The 14,025-nt window shown below is 36.1% G+C and overlaps 1 protein-coding gene across 2 annotated transcripts in view; it reads right to left on the bottom strand.

Moving 5' to 3' along the window:
* Positions 1 to 14,025, bottom strand: part of IMMP2L (inner mitochondrial membrane peptidase subunit 2) — a 691,614-nt gene that overhangs the window by 357,311 nt on the left and 320,278 nt on the right. The window lies entirely within an intron of this gene.

The raw sequence follows: 14,025 nt of genomic DNA, 5'->3' as shown, positions 1-14,025 counted from the left end.
ATGTAAACCCAGTGTCTGAGGAACTGAAAGTCTTATTTTAATAATTAGTAGTAACTCAATTTTAAGATGCTTGCTTTGCAGGAAATGTTGCCAAACCTCGGCAGGACTTATGATCTAGGTGTAATTTTCAAATCTCCCTGTGATTCTAAAATACTTAATGAGCTCCCCTGCAATAACAAACAAATAACCTCATAACTTGCTGTGTTGCAAACATAGCAATGAAACAATATCTTCTACATGACTCTACAAGAAGCTGGTTTATATACCTGAATAGCAACGAACCTAGTTGATGCTGACTTGAATTCTGTTATGATCAAAGTGGATGGTCCTTTTCCCCAGGATAACAATAGAATTTAGAATTTTAGAAGACTAGGATTTTCCAAGACAAAAATTTTAGAATTTTACTTTACAGTAGAAGAATTTCATAGGTTCAATTTTATGAAATTTCCCCTTTTCTTTACTGCACCCCACTATAAAAATGGCAAGAGTCAGATAATTCCAGAGTTCAATAGAAATTTAAGAAGACAGTTTTGCTAATGAAAGGAAAAATGCAGACAAATTTAGAGTAAAAGAAAAAAATGTAAGTGCAGTTCTCTATGACTATAGTTCAGGAACCTAAAAAACTCAGCTTTAAAAAGTTGAGAATCATTGAATTGAAATGCCCAGAACATTCATAACAATGTAGAATCTTATATAGCAAATGTAAGGATGTTACCTGGAAAAAAACAGCCAAGATCTTTTAGGGTGTTAGTCATATTTACAAACAAAAACCCATTTGTGTATAAGGGAAATATCCTAAAACAATAAAAAATCATCTAAGATAAAAAGCCACACTTTTTATAGTCAAATCGCTCACCTCTACAAAGCTACAAGGTTTCCATGTTAATTGGGGTTGTGCTTGTTCATAAGCAAGTGTTTCACTTTTTTGACAGTGGCTTGCTGCATAGTATCAGCACGTCACTGGCCTGTGTACGTTCCCAACACTGCAGTCATATCCAGGTATTTGTCAATGCTCGACATTTGCTTTTGTGATAGCAGTGACAGTTGCTAATTAAATCTTAGATGTTTCTGACAATCCGGAAGGTAATTGTGATGCACTCTTTAAAATGAAGGAAAAAACTGTGTTAATTTAACACAACCAAAATATGAGACTTGCTAATTCAATGTGTTTCCCAAACACAAGTTTTACAACCTGATGAATCACTATCATACACTGGCTGACATTAGAATTTATCAGCAAGACACGCTCATATATCAGGAAAGGTTTCAGCACCACGGACAGAGCTTTTTAGAGCCAAGCTATTTGTCAAAAATATAGAAGTTGAAATATGACCTATTAAGATGCAGGTATTGTATAGGTCAGCAAGAACTTTCTCGGGTATCTTTCATGTTTCTTTTAAACCTATCTGCATGAAGAACTATAACAAACATATAATATAGTTGAGAATCCATTTCAAGCTATATTTTCCTTAGAAAAAAATTGTAGCAAATAGCACTCTGAATAGACATAGTGAGTGCTGAAATGAAGTATTTTTTTACAGACAAATAAATACAAATGGTCAAAGCAAAATACGATCATACTTACTTCATTAAACTGTAATCTGAATTGTCACTAAATAAGAAAAGACAGTCACTTGAATAACAAGAATGGCAACTCATGTTTCCTGTGTTACCCTCTAAATCTTACATAAAGTCAACTAAGCATAGGTTAAAGTACTCAAAGCATCTAACTGACAATTTGGTGATACCATATGGATGTCACCACAAACGTTACCTGAAACAAATAAAACTCTAATGTTTATAACTCTGTGAATGCCAAATGATCCCCTCATCTTGCATGGAAAAAACATTTTTTTTTTCACAAAAATATACATTTTTTTACATTACATATTTTTTAATTTATGGTGCAAAATAAAATTCAAATTTTCTGAAATTAGTATGTCCAGTTGAAATGCATAAAAACAATATGAAGTAAAATGTGTAATTGTCAGCAAAGCCAAACAATACTATGCTGCCAGTCACATGCAGATCATTTTGCATAGAAAAAAAGAAATATATTTATGGCACATACATCAGTCTTTTGATGCTGATTTTAGTTCTTAAATTTTTATTCTAATTAGATAAAAAGTGTTAAGTAAAACTAGATTGGTATTAGCTTTATATTATAATTCCTTAGCCTATACATTTAACTGCATTTTGTTTACATTCAGTAAATATTTACTGTATGGCTATTAGTCACTGCAGAAACAGAAGTGAACAGGACAAATTCCTCACCAGTAAGGGGCTCATATTCTACTGGATTACAGTCTGGTTATGTAACACTGCTTTCATAAATACGTTTTAACAATGTTACTTAGTAGAGTCTCAGCTTCAATCCATAATTTCAAAGAATGGTAATACTCAGAAAATCACAGATTTTAATCTTGGTCTAAAATGTTTTACTTATCACAACATGCTGATATAGGATTTAATTCAAATTTGTTATTGAAATGTATTATTTATTGTACATGACATATGTAGAAACTAGCCTAATACCACCGTTAGACACTAAATTAAGAAGCATGTCTACTTACCATAAACTTTTTCTAGGCATAAAAACATGGATAACTATGTTTCCCCTAGTTTAAACACAGAAAGATTGATCACCCAAGAAATATAAGATGTTAAATTCAAGAAGATAATCTGGCATTGACAAAATGTTTATATATTTTATGAGGAGAACCAACTTACACTATCAACTCCCGTGAGATCTTCCAACAATTATGAAGGAAAACCTTACAATTCCATAGATTAGCCTTTTACACAAAAAACCAGAAATGATAGGTCAGTAACCAATGAAGCAAACAAAAAACAACTAATGGTTTAAAAATATATATTAATATTTGCCAAAGAAAGGGAAAATTCCAATAAAACGTCTACCCACTTATCACAAATATCAGAAAAAATATTCTCCTTGTATATGTCCCCATGAAATGGCAGGTTGGGCTTCATCCCAATGTTGACATTCTACAAGATGGGGAATAGTGACTCGTGATTATATTGTGACTACATTTTTTTTTTATCCAATCTCCTTCATTTTCTTTCTCTTTTTTCTTTAACTTCCAAAACAAATGAGAACAAATAAGTAGAAGTGTTTTTGTTTGTTTGTTTGTTTGTTTTTATTGGGGAATATTTGGGGACAGTATGTTTCTCCAGGGCCCATTAGCTTCAAGTCACTGTCCTTCAATCTATTTGTGGAGGGCGTAGCTCACCTCCAAGTCCAGTCGCCGTTTTCAATCTTAGTTGCAGGGGACACAGCCCACCATCCCATGAGGGAATTGAACCGGCAACGTTGTTGTTAAGAGCTCGCACTGTAACCAACTGAGCCATCCGGCCGCCCTAAGTAGAAGTGTTTTTGAAGAAAATGGTTGTTATAGATTTGTGTACTATCCTGAACATCCCAAATGGTCATTTGGGGTCAAATCTAAACAGAAAGACTGCAGTGATCTTGTGCAGCAGATGATAATATTTTCACCCGTAGTTCTACAGCCCCCAGCTCTGTTATACACGTTGGCCGTGGCTAATGCATTGCTTACGAGGTCGATGCTTGGCAGCATGGCAGTATTGTACTGGAAAGAAAAAGCCACGCCTAGAATGAAATGCTACAATCAGTGACGGAGTTCTGGAAAAACAAAGAAACTGACTCTAGTGTCAACATAATTGTGGCTGCTTTTGTGTATTAATTTGAAAAGTGAAGAATTTGTCTATTGTTAAAGGTGACCACCAACTTTTATACCCCTGAAGCAAGGTAAAAATAAAAACACTATTTGTATACAGGAATAAAATGAGCAAATCAGAATTAATTCTGATAGTCATAATCCACACATGCAATCCTTAGGAAAGATATTAAAAGGTAAATGTTAAGGAAGGATATTCTAGTGAAATGTAGATTATTTCCAAAATCTGGCCTAAATATTTCATTAATGAGATAACAAACGTACTTTTGAATTGGCTAGTAAACACCCAATATTCTCAGGTGAGAAGACAGCATATGAAGTACAACACAAATCCTTTCTATTCCTACTGAAAACAGACAAGCCCACAGAGATTTGAATTTACTTATTCTAGTCCACTATACTTACACATCAGAGGGCTCTTTGCTTATCTTTGAAATAAGCCATATAGTCAATAAGAGGTTAGGTTCATCGCAGATACATCAATACAACTTTCTCTTAAAAGCAAACTGAGGTATTCAAATAAGTATTAAATTCAGAGCAACTATCATATATGATTTCAAAATCATTGTAGAGTGGCCCAGAGTAACAAAACATAGCAAAAAAGAATTGTGGTTGACCTTGGCAAGACTTTCACAAGAATAAACTATAACGGCATTTGAAGACCTCACAGTACTTTGTGTGCTTATAGTTACCTTTTCTAACCCTAATATATCATCAAGAAACTAACAGCATTATGTGACCATTGTAAGGAAAATGCAGCTTCTCATTAAAATATATGGTGCGGTGTCTGAAGTTATTGATTCAAAATCCAATTGTGATATCCATTTATAATGTTTACCAGCCGCTGCAACAAATAATGGAGTAGGGTTGAAAAATAAATCGACCCTCTTAATCCCAGCATGGAGAGAATCACAGTGTAATAAAATAACCTTCCTGTCGATTGTCTACCAGATTCAAGGCTGGTGAAGACACAAATAGTTCTCAAAACATTAGCGATGCCATTATTGAAACAATATGGTCAAACACACCAAAAGAATGCTTCAAAATGAATACTATTAAAGAAGAGTTCTTCAAAAGAATACCACATAAAATTGAATCTCATTATCAGAACTCGGATTAAAGTCAGATACTTCTGGTAAACATCCCTTTAATACTGGTTTCAGAGAGGAGTCACATATTCAATAAAGAACACGAAATAATGTCTCAAAAATAACTAAGGTTTCTGGGATTCCCATCCCTGTTTCTTAGAAAGTTCATCAATAAAACATTATAATGCATATTTTCATATTAAATCATTTATTTTATCAGTTTCACAACACGTTAACATACAAAACATATAAACTTATATAATTATATGATTCTTACTACACAATGCAAACCCATGAGTATAAAAATAAAAATCCTTCAAACCGTAGATATGATACAGAAAAGATATGCAAATAGAAGAAAACATTCCTTCCTTTCTACTAACAAAATCTTTCTCTATACAAATACATAGGAATTAATAGAGTGCATAGAAGAAAGGAGCTACATCAGAAACAACTGTGTGAGGGGAAGGGGAGTCTGGTTAGCCATCTAATGAATTATGTGTGTTTCAGGACAGGCTCAGTCCTGAAGTGACAGTATGAGGCTCGAGATATTTTCCTGGCACCTAAAATGCATACAATTAATAAATATGTTATTAACATATTATTATATTTGAGTAAATTTACATTCATATATGCTCGAGTAGCAAGATAAAAAATAGGAAGGAAGGAAGGAAATATTTACTTAAACGCTGAACGTGTGCCAGACTAACCATTTGTCACAGTCTTAAGAAATCCACTCCACATCTAAAGTTAAGGGGTGTGGGAAAAACAAACATCTACCACGTTACTATGTGTCTGGCATACTGATGGATGTTGTGTCTCTACCCCATTCTCTCTCTCTCTGTCTCTCTCTGTCTCTCTCTCTCTGTCTCTCTCTCTCTCTGTCTCTCTGTCTATCTCTCTGTTTCTCTCTCTCTGTCTCTCTCTCTCTGTCTCTCTCTTTGTCTCTCTCTGTCTCTCTCTCTGTCTCTCTCTGTCTCTGTCTCTCTCTCTCTCTCTCTCTCTCTCTCTCTCTCTCTCTCTCTCTCTCTCCCCTCTCCCCCTGCCCCCACTTCCCCTCCCCATCTCTCTAATAGAGTTTAGCTTTGTAGATGACTCGTCGTCTATTACAAACCTTGGGTTCTGAGTAGTTCTAATGTATGAATTGGAATTTGACAATTGGCTCTGAGGAGTTCTATAAATGAAAGTGTTTCAGAACAAAATTATTTAATATAACTTAGATGACATGGATTGTCTGTTAATAAATGGGGCAGCAAAAATTATTACATAAGAACTTGACACCTTCAAACCTATCCATGGCATTAAAACCTACAGACGCCCATCTAGGAAGCTGATCAGCTATACTTCCCAACAGAAGAAACCAGGGGGTCCATTAAAACAAACAAACAAATATTTCAATAGGTTAATGAACTTCTATGGAATTAATCTTGCAGGCAAAAGTAATTTCATGTGTCAAGAAGTTCCTCAGTATTCAATGAGTACTAATTTTTCTTGCAAAAATTTGAAAGTCACTATGCTAATCCATGTTCCCATTCCAAATGAGATGCCACCCCCTTGAGGTTTTGTTTGTTTGTTTGTTTGTTTTTAATGAATGGTCTGGATGGTAAAATTCCATCCAAGGAATGAGATTTGGAAAATAATAGTAGCAAAGTCTATGCACAGAGAAGGAATGGCCCGTGTTTTCATTCACACATGAATTTTATTCACGTACTCTTCATTTATTGAGGATCTACTATGTGCCAGACATGATATTACGCTACTAGAGAGTCAACATTGACAATAAAAAACAAATTCCCTGACATCATAAAACCTAGAGTCTACAGGTAGATACCAACAAATTAATCTGGCAACTGCAACATAGGTTAATAAAAATATGACAGGCCTGGGGATAGAGTACATATATTTGGGAGGTACAGGTTATTGTAAAGGGGCCCAGAAAGGGTGATAACCACTAAGAATATCTTTATACAATCTCCCAATTAGAGAACAGAGAAATGCTGGGGGCAGGTTAGAGACAGTTTGAAGATGACAATAAACTGAGGAATTTGAATAGCATCAGAGTGCTGAGTAAATGGGACAAAGGTCTAAAGAGGGGAAAAGCCAGGGCTGGCTTCAGAAAGCAAAATGGAGAGACAGGTTAAAAAAAAAACATCAGACTTTATTTGTTGCTAACCATGCTGGGAAATGACTAGGCCAGATTTAAGCCACCAAGACTGATCTATGAGGCTACAAATACCAGTTTCCCATATTTCAATCCTGTCTCCCTCTGTTGTCAAGTTCTAATCTCCCATCCAGTCCCCAGCCCTCCATAGCCATGATACGAGAAGCTGGGAATAAGGGAAAAAAGCCAATAGACACAGTCACACTCTACGCTACTCCCTCAGGCCTCCCTAATCTGCACCGACATACCCTCCGTGCCACACGCAGACCCTCACAAACAGACTCAGGCACGCCCTCATGTTCAAGCCCAGCACAGTGCATTATTTGCCTGATTTCAGATATTTTACAACTACGTCTCCCACGAAATGAACAGAGGGTCCAAATGTTACTCCAGCTCCCCACTGTCTCCTCAAAGGGAGAAGAAGAAAAGAGAGACAGTGACAGAAAGAAAGAAGGAGGAGGGAGGAAGGGAGGGAGGGGAGAAGAGAAGAGAGGAGAGGAGAGGAGAGGAGAGGAGAGGAGAGGAGAGGAGAGGAGAGGAGAGGAGAGGAGAGGAGAGGAGAGGAAAGAAAAGAAAGAGGCCCTAGGTATTCCGGGCAGTTTTGTATCTAAAAACCAAATGTAATGTAAAATTACGGTCTATGTTTTTGAATTTAAGACAGGTCTAGTTCTATTCCCACCGTCAATTGTATTTCTCTTCCAGAAATTTCATATTTATGCTATATAGACTTTAATAAGTATATAACTATAAAAAGGGATATGAAAAAACAGAAAAAAGTTGTGTCTCATTTCTTTGAAATATGTTTTCTACAATATCAAACACAGTTCTTACTGGATCTTATAGATATCACTAGCCTCAAATAGAAAAATAAAAAAGAAATCACCCTCTATTATGTTTTTCTAGTTGAGACTTTGAACTCAAAATAACTTAAAACAGGAAAGAGTATTTGTAGAAGTACTGAGCCACATGAATCAGAACTCATTCTAGATTTTTCTCTGGTTTCTCACCACCATGCTCTCTTAAGAACAAGATTTATTAAGATTGTCTAATATAAGTCTAATATAGGTTTTAGAGTAAAGAAGTGCATTATGTCACAATAATATAAAGTTCAATTTTGGAGATGTACTTCAAAATTAATAGAAGAGGTAAGCATTAATACACATAGTAAATATAACAGATATAACAATAAATATAATAGCATTAGCATAAAAATTTGGAGATATTTTAAAATTTTTTAATTTTTTGAATTTTCTCAAAAGTGTTTTAGGAACTGTGTTTCTATGACTATTAAATTAGCTATTTTTCAATTCTTCAATATCTTCTGTTTGAAAACTCTGTTGGAGATTTTCACCTGAAACCAAAGTGGAAATTCCAAACAGAAAATGAATTGCCACATCCATCTTCCCAGGATATTAAAAATGCTGGTGTCTGAGTCTGCCCAGAAAGGCTTCTACTGTAACCTGATGCCAGCTCCTAATTTATGGAGAGGACTCCAAGTCACCATGGCAGGTGTATCTGTTTCATTTCTCTCTGGTGTTTTGGGGGTGCCAAGGAAACGTATACAAGACTTGTACACATTTTTTGTTATGGGTATATATTGAGTATTGCAATTTCAATACAGTTTTTTCCTTTCTTAAAATGTGTATATATTTTTGTCACCCTCTACAGACAACAGAGAATGGTCTTTAGACTAAATGATTAATAAGCATAACAACAGAGTGAATTGTATTTTATTAATAAGAGTAACTGTGCCTTAGCAGTAGGCTGTAGTACTCAGGCCACCTGATTTTCAGTGTGAATACTCAGAACACCAGGTAAGAAGCCCTGTGTGGCTCAGCACAAACTGTCATCTCATCCTTGAGAAACCAAGTCAAGTTTTAGCTTCACTGAAGCTGGAATATATAAAATACTAGAAAGACTGTGACATCAGTAGCCCTAGATTTTGGAACTAGAGCTAAAATCTTAAACTTATGAGGATGTTATAAAACTCTACGGGATTATATATCTGTAAAGTACTTTTTAAGATATAAGACATTTTCAGATACATCATGTCTGGCATTTGAGTATATTATCCATATCTACTCTGTGACGGCAGAAAACATGCTAACACACCTGGATGAATTATTGCAAACCCAGTGATTATTTCCACTGCTCCAAAGTGAGCGCTGTCAAACATCTGTGGCTGCCTTTCAGAAAGGCAATGGGCTTCTCAGTAAAGATGTTTTCTGTACTAGGAAAAGCCAACCCTGCGATCTTCAAATAATCTGGCTTCAGAAAGAAATTTCTTCTATCAAACCACTCCTCCTAAAGTTCTCCCTGACTTGATATCCTAAGTTAAGAATTATGATGGCACATTATTCTCTCAGAACATATTGTTTTAAAATATAATTATTTATTTGACCATAATATATTTTATTACAAAAATAACATATTATACAAAGTCAAGAAAAGGCACAATAGAGTCTCTCATCCTCCATGTCCCCCACATACATTCTTACAAAAACCTGCCATTCTGCTGTCCCCAAGCTTATATTACCTCTGATTCTACTACCTAACTTTTAATCTAGACTAGAGCTGCCCAAACTTTAGAGGTGGCATCAAAGACCTCCAATCTCAGAATAAAGGATGTCTTCAGTCCTCTTCTTGCCCAGCTCCAGAATCTCCCAATGACATGATTGACAGATGCTGCCATCCTCTACTAGGTCAGTCCCTTATATATCACCCTATTGCATTTTTGAAAAGTTCTAAGACTAAAAGCATTTTTCCCTCATGTTAAAATGAGAATCTGCTTCTTTCCAGTCCACACAAGTGTTATTTTAGGGAGCGAAATAATAAATGTAATGTATATAGATTTATGCAGGGAAGCCCTGCAGGTCGATAATGCTATCATGTCCCCATGTTGTCTTTCCCCCACGCTAAAGAAATCCATGTCCATAAAGCAAATCAGGTCACTCTTCTCCAGAAAAGATCCAACTCATTAAAGTCTCTCTTAAAGTGTAGCACCAGAAACAGAATGCAACCCTCCAGGTGTGCTAAGCTTGAATCTCTTTCTTTGGTTGGGAGCAATGCTAAGTAAATTCCTGCACTACTTTCCCTGAAAGCAGAGCCAGCTCTAGGCAGACAAGGGTCATCGTACCTGATGCCAAGTCCTGTGGCGCAACAGTGGTGGTAGCACCATCAGCAGCATTTAGTCACTGCTCTTCCCCAGCATATGTATCAACTCATCCAACCCCTACGAGGAAGAGTCAATCGGTCACCATACTTTATAGTACAGGTGAGAAAAGTGAGGTTTAGAAAGTATGTTACCAAGGCTTCGCTATTGTGTTTCTCCAAAAATAAGACCTAGCCGGACCGTCAGCTCTAATGCATCTTTTGGAGCAAAAATTAATATAAGACCCGATATTATATTGTATTGTATTATATTATATATTATATATTATATTATATTATATTATATTATATTATATTATATTATATTATATTATATTAATTATATTATATTATATTATATTTGACCCGGTCTTACATTATATTATTATATTATATTATACTATATTATATTATATTAAATTATATTATATTATATAAGACCCGGTCTTATATTATAGTAAAATAAGACCGGATCTTATATTAATTTTTGCTCCAAAAGATGCATTAGAGCTGATGGTCCAGCTAGGTCTTATTTTTGGGAAAACACAGTAGTAAGTTTTTATGGGCAGTGGTGAGATGGTATTTTGGTCTCCACGTAAAAGCAAATGGAAAGCTTGCTAACACCTACTGTGAACCTTAGAATTTCTCATATGACCTTTTAGATAAATGCCATTTGGCAGGTAGTAGGGGTGGTTCTTATGAACATCAGTAATTATACGACCAGATAGTTACAGATCTTTATAGTTAGAAATCCGAGTTCACTGATAGCACACCTTCAGAAGTAAAGCCTAATACAAACTAAGAACTGGAAACTAGAAGTAGAGCAATTTCACCTCACTGTTGCCACAGCCATTAGAGAAATTGATACAGCTTTTTGATATGAGTTTTTCAGTCACAACCAGAAAGACAATCCCAGCTACTCAAAAAGCAAACTAACGAAGAGGGTCCCTTTTACCCTGGTTGTTTAATTGCTTAACTTAGTAAGAGCAGTCAAGCCCCATCATGAGTTCATAGGATGCTAGAAGGGAGAGTACGTAAGATTAGAATAACTATTGCTTGCTTTTGTTTGCTTTTGTTGAGCTACTCGGCTTCTAAACTTGTTTTTAATTGTGGTCCACATTAAAATAAATATAATACAGTGCAACACACATGCAAAAAATTTAAGTTTCTCACACACACAAAATCAGTCTTACACTGTGCAATGTAAATTGATATCTTCTATTCTATTCTAGTTCTGTTTTGAAAACCGTTGGACGATCTGTTAACGGATTTCATTAACCACAAATGAGTCATGACCTGCAGTGTGAAAAAACATTGAACACCTACAAACACAGCCACGCTCAGAAATAAACCGCAAGTCAAGCAATGACTGTGGAACTACCATTTACTCTTCTTTTCTGGAGTTATCAGCTCAAAGGTTAGTATTGTTTCTCTTCACTCCAGGACAAGAAGGGAAAGTAAAAGCAGCAGTTACTGAAGAGGAGCTAAGTGCAGGGGTAGAGAAGATGAGTGTGCTCCATATCCACCAAGGCTTAAAAGAGCTGAATGACTTGCCCAAAAGGAAGGGTTAGTATTAAAACCCAAATATATGACTCCAATGTTTAATTTTTCCATAGGTTAGAGAATGGTCCACAGCAATATAGTTAATATCTCTAAAATGCATCTGTAAAAGGATACGGTAAAAACCTCTCAAAGGGTAGAAAAACATCTTACATTATTAAATCAGGAGATTTTCAGGTAAACTCCTTACAGATTTCTAAGCAAGAATGTCCTCTGGTAGATTCAATGGCTGAGATAGGAATGATTTCTAGAGTTTCATTCAAAAAAAGGAACAGTGTATTAGTTTCCGAGGGCTGACAAAACAAAGCACCACATAGCCTTCCTCCCTACGTCTCTGTGTCTCTATGCCCACCTCTCCCTCTCCTTCCTCTTATAAAGCCACCGGGCATGGGACTACTTCCAATATGGCCTCATCTTCATTTGATTACACTTGTAAAGACCGTGTTTCAAAATAAGGTCACACTCACAGGTGCTGGGGTTAGAACTTGACTATGTCCTTCCTGGGGACACAATTCAACTTCTACAAGCAGACAGAAATGCATAAATCTAGACATGGATTCTATATACAGTTCTCGTCAAGCTGAAATGTTTCAAAGCTACAAAGGCCCAGTTCACCTTTTTGTGCCAACAGAGTATGTGAGTGCTAAGTTCTTCCATCTCGGTTCATTGATAGCATTTACGATGGTATAATAAAAATGCAAACAAAAATAAAGCAAAATTAATTTTCAAGAAGGATTCATTCTATATTCAATTTATACTAATTATCATGCTGGAAGAGCCATTCAGATGTTATTTATAAAAAGTTTTCTTCTGTGTGAAGCCAAGAATTTTTTAATCAGTGTTTATTTAGTTGCTGAAGATTCATTTCACCATTTCCTAATCGTGACAAAAAAAAAAAAAAAAAGATGTTAAGCCAGAATTACAATTTTCCATCATGCAAAACAAAACTTATAGAAAAGAGTGGCATATTGCTTTATATACTTAGGAAGATCAATTTCTCTATTTCACACTTTCAGACCACATTTCCCAAAGTAAGAAAAGGCAAATGTAATCAAGCTTGATAAGCCAAGAAGCCAAGCAAATGATAGGAAAACATAATTTGATCTGAGGGAGAAAGATATTAAATTACCACCTCAGTGCTCTGAATGATACAAGCACAGAGTCAAAAGCAGCTCAGTTTCTTAAAACCAAGTGGTATTTCAATAGTTTTACCAAAGAAGAACAGAAATCAGTGTTGAATTTTTGTGCGGCCTTTAATATGAATGAGCTACGAAATTATATTTTAAAAATCTCACTGCGAAATACAGTTGGACAACAGTTGGATTCACTACACCTTTGTATAAATGTACTTTACAATACAAAGAGGTATCACATAGGTTCTTTTCAACATATTTGCTGAATGTGGATAACGTCATATTTCCTGGAGTCACCTGATGCCTTTGTTCTACTGGAGGAGACGACTCCAGGTAGGTTTTCCTCTGTAGCACAACTAGGGCGACAGTCTCACAGAGAAAACAATCAAAGGCAGTCACTCTGTCTAATGACGGGGCCTCTGACATCTCATGCCCTCCATCAACTCCCGGGGACACAGGAAGAAGGAGACAGTATGCCTTTATGTTTAGTTGTTGTTGTGTCATTAGAATTAACGCCTGGTCATTCGCAAAAGGTGAAAAGAATTCACAGACTGAGCCTGAAATGAGGAGAGCAAGGAAGTAAGTTTATTCAAGAAGAAGAAAGCCGGCCTAGGCGTTGCCAGGGCAGAGGACTGCACCTAACTGCAGGTTAGCTTTTCCTTATATAGGAAAGTGCAGGCAAATTTCCTTATGGCAGGAGATGTGACCTATAGACTGAGGTCATTTGATTGACATATGTTGGTTATATAACTAGTTTCTTTCTGCGCATGCTCTTATCCAGAATGCATACAGAAAAACCCACAGGGGTGGGGGTGGGGTGGGGGTGGGGGAGGTGAGGGGGTGGCCAAGCCTTAATGTTCATTCCATTCTAATTGCATTATAATTAGGCTAGAGTTCAACTAACGGGCAGGTTTTGGCAGTTTGCATATGTGAAGAACCAGTTAAAACCAGTTGGGTCATATGTCCTCTTTCTATGAGGGTTTAGACATCTTAGATTTATTTCTAGGGGAAGAGCCTGGGTGGTTCTTGGGGAGGGGATGCAGACCTGGGCAGCCCCCCTTCAGGCTCACTTTTATTAACCCTTTTCTGCCTCATCAGTTGTGGGACCCACTTTTTATTATCTGGGCAATATAACTCATTGCTTCTTATGTAACTGTTTAACCCATCTTAAATTTTAATACCCATCTCCAAATAAACAAATGACATCACTTGTTCCA

The sequence above is a fragment of the Rhinolophus sinicus genome, chromosome 4, assembly GCF_057876585.1.
Source record: "Rhinolophus sinicus isolate RSI-liver-muscle chromosome 4, RSI-T2T, whole genome shotgun sequence".
NCBI classification, from domain to species: domain Eukaryota; kingdom Metazoa; phylum Chordata; class Mammalia; order Chiroptera; family Rhinolophidae; genus Rhinolophus; species Rhinolophus sinicus.
This window is presented reverse-complemented; position numbering and strand designations above follow the sequence as displayed.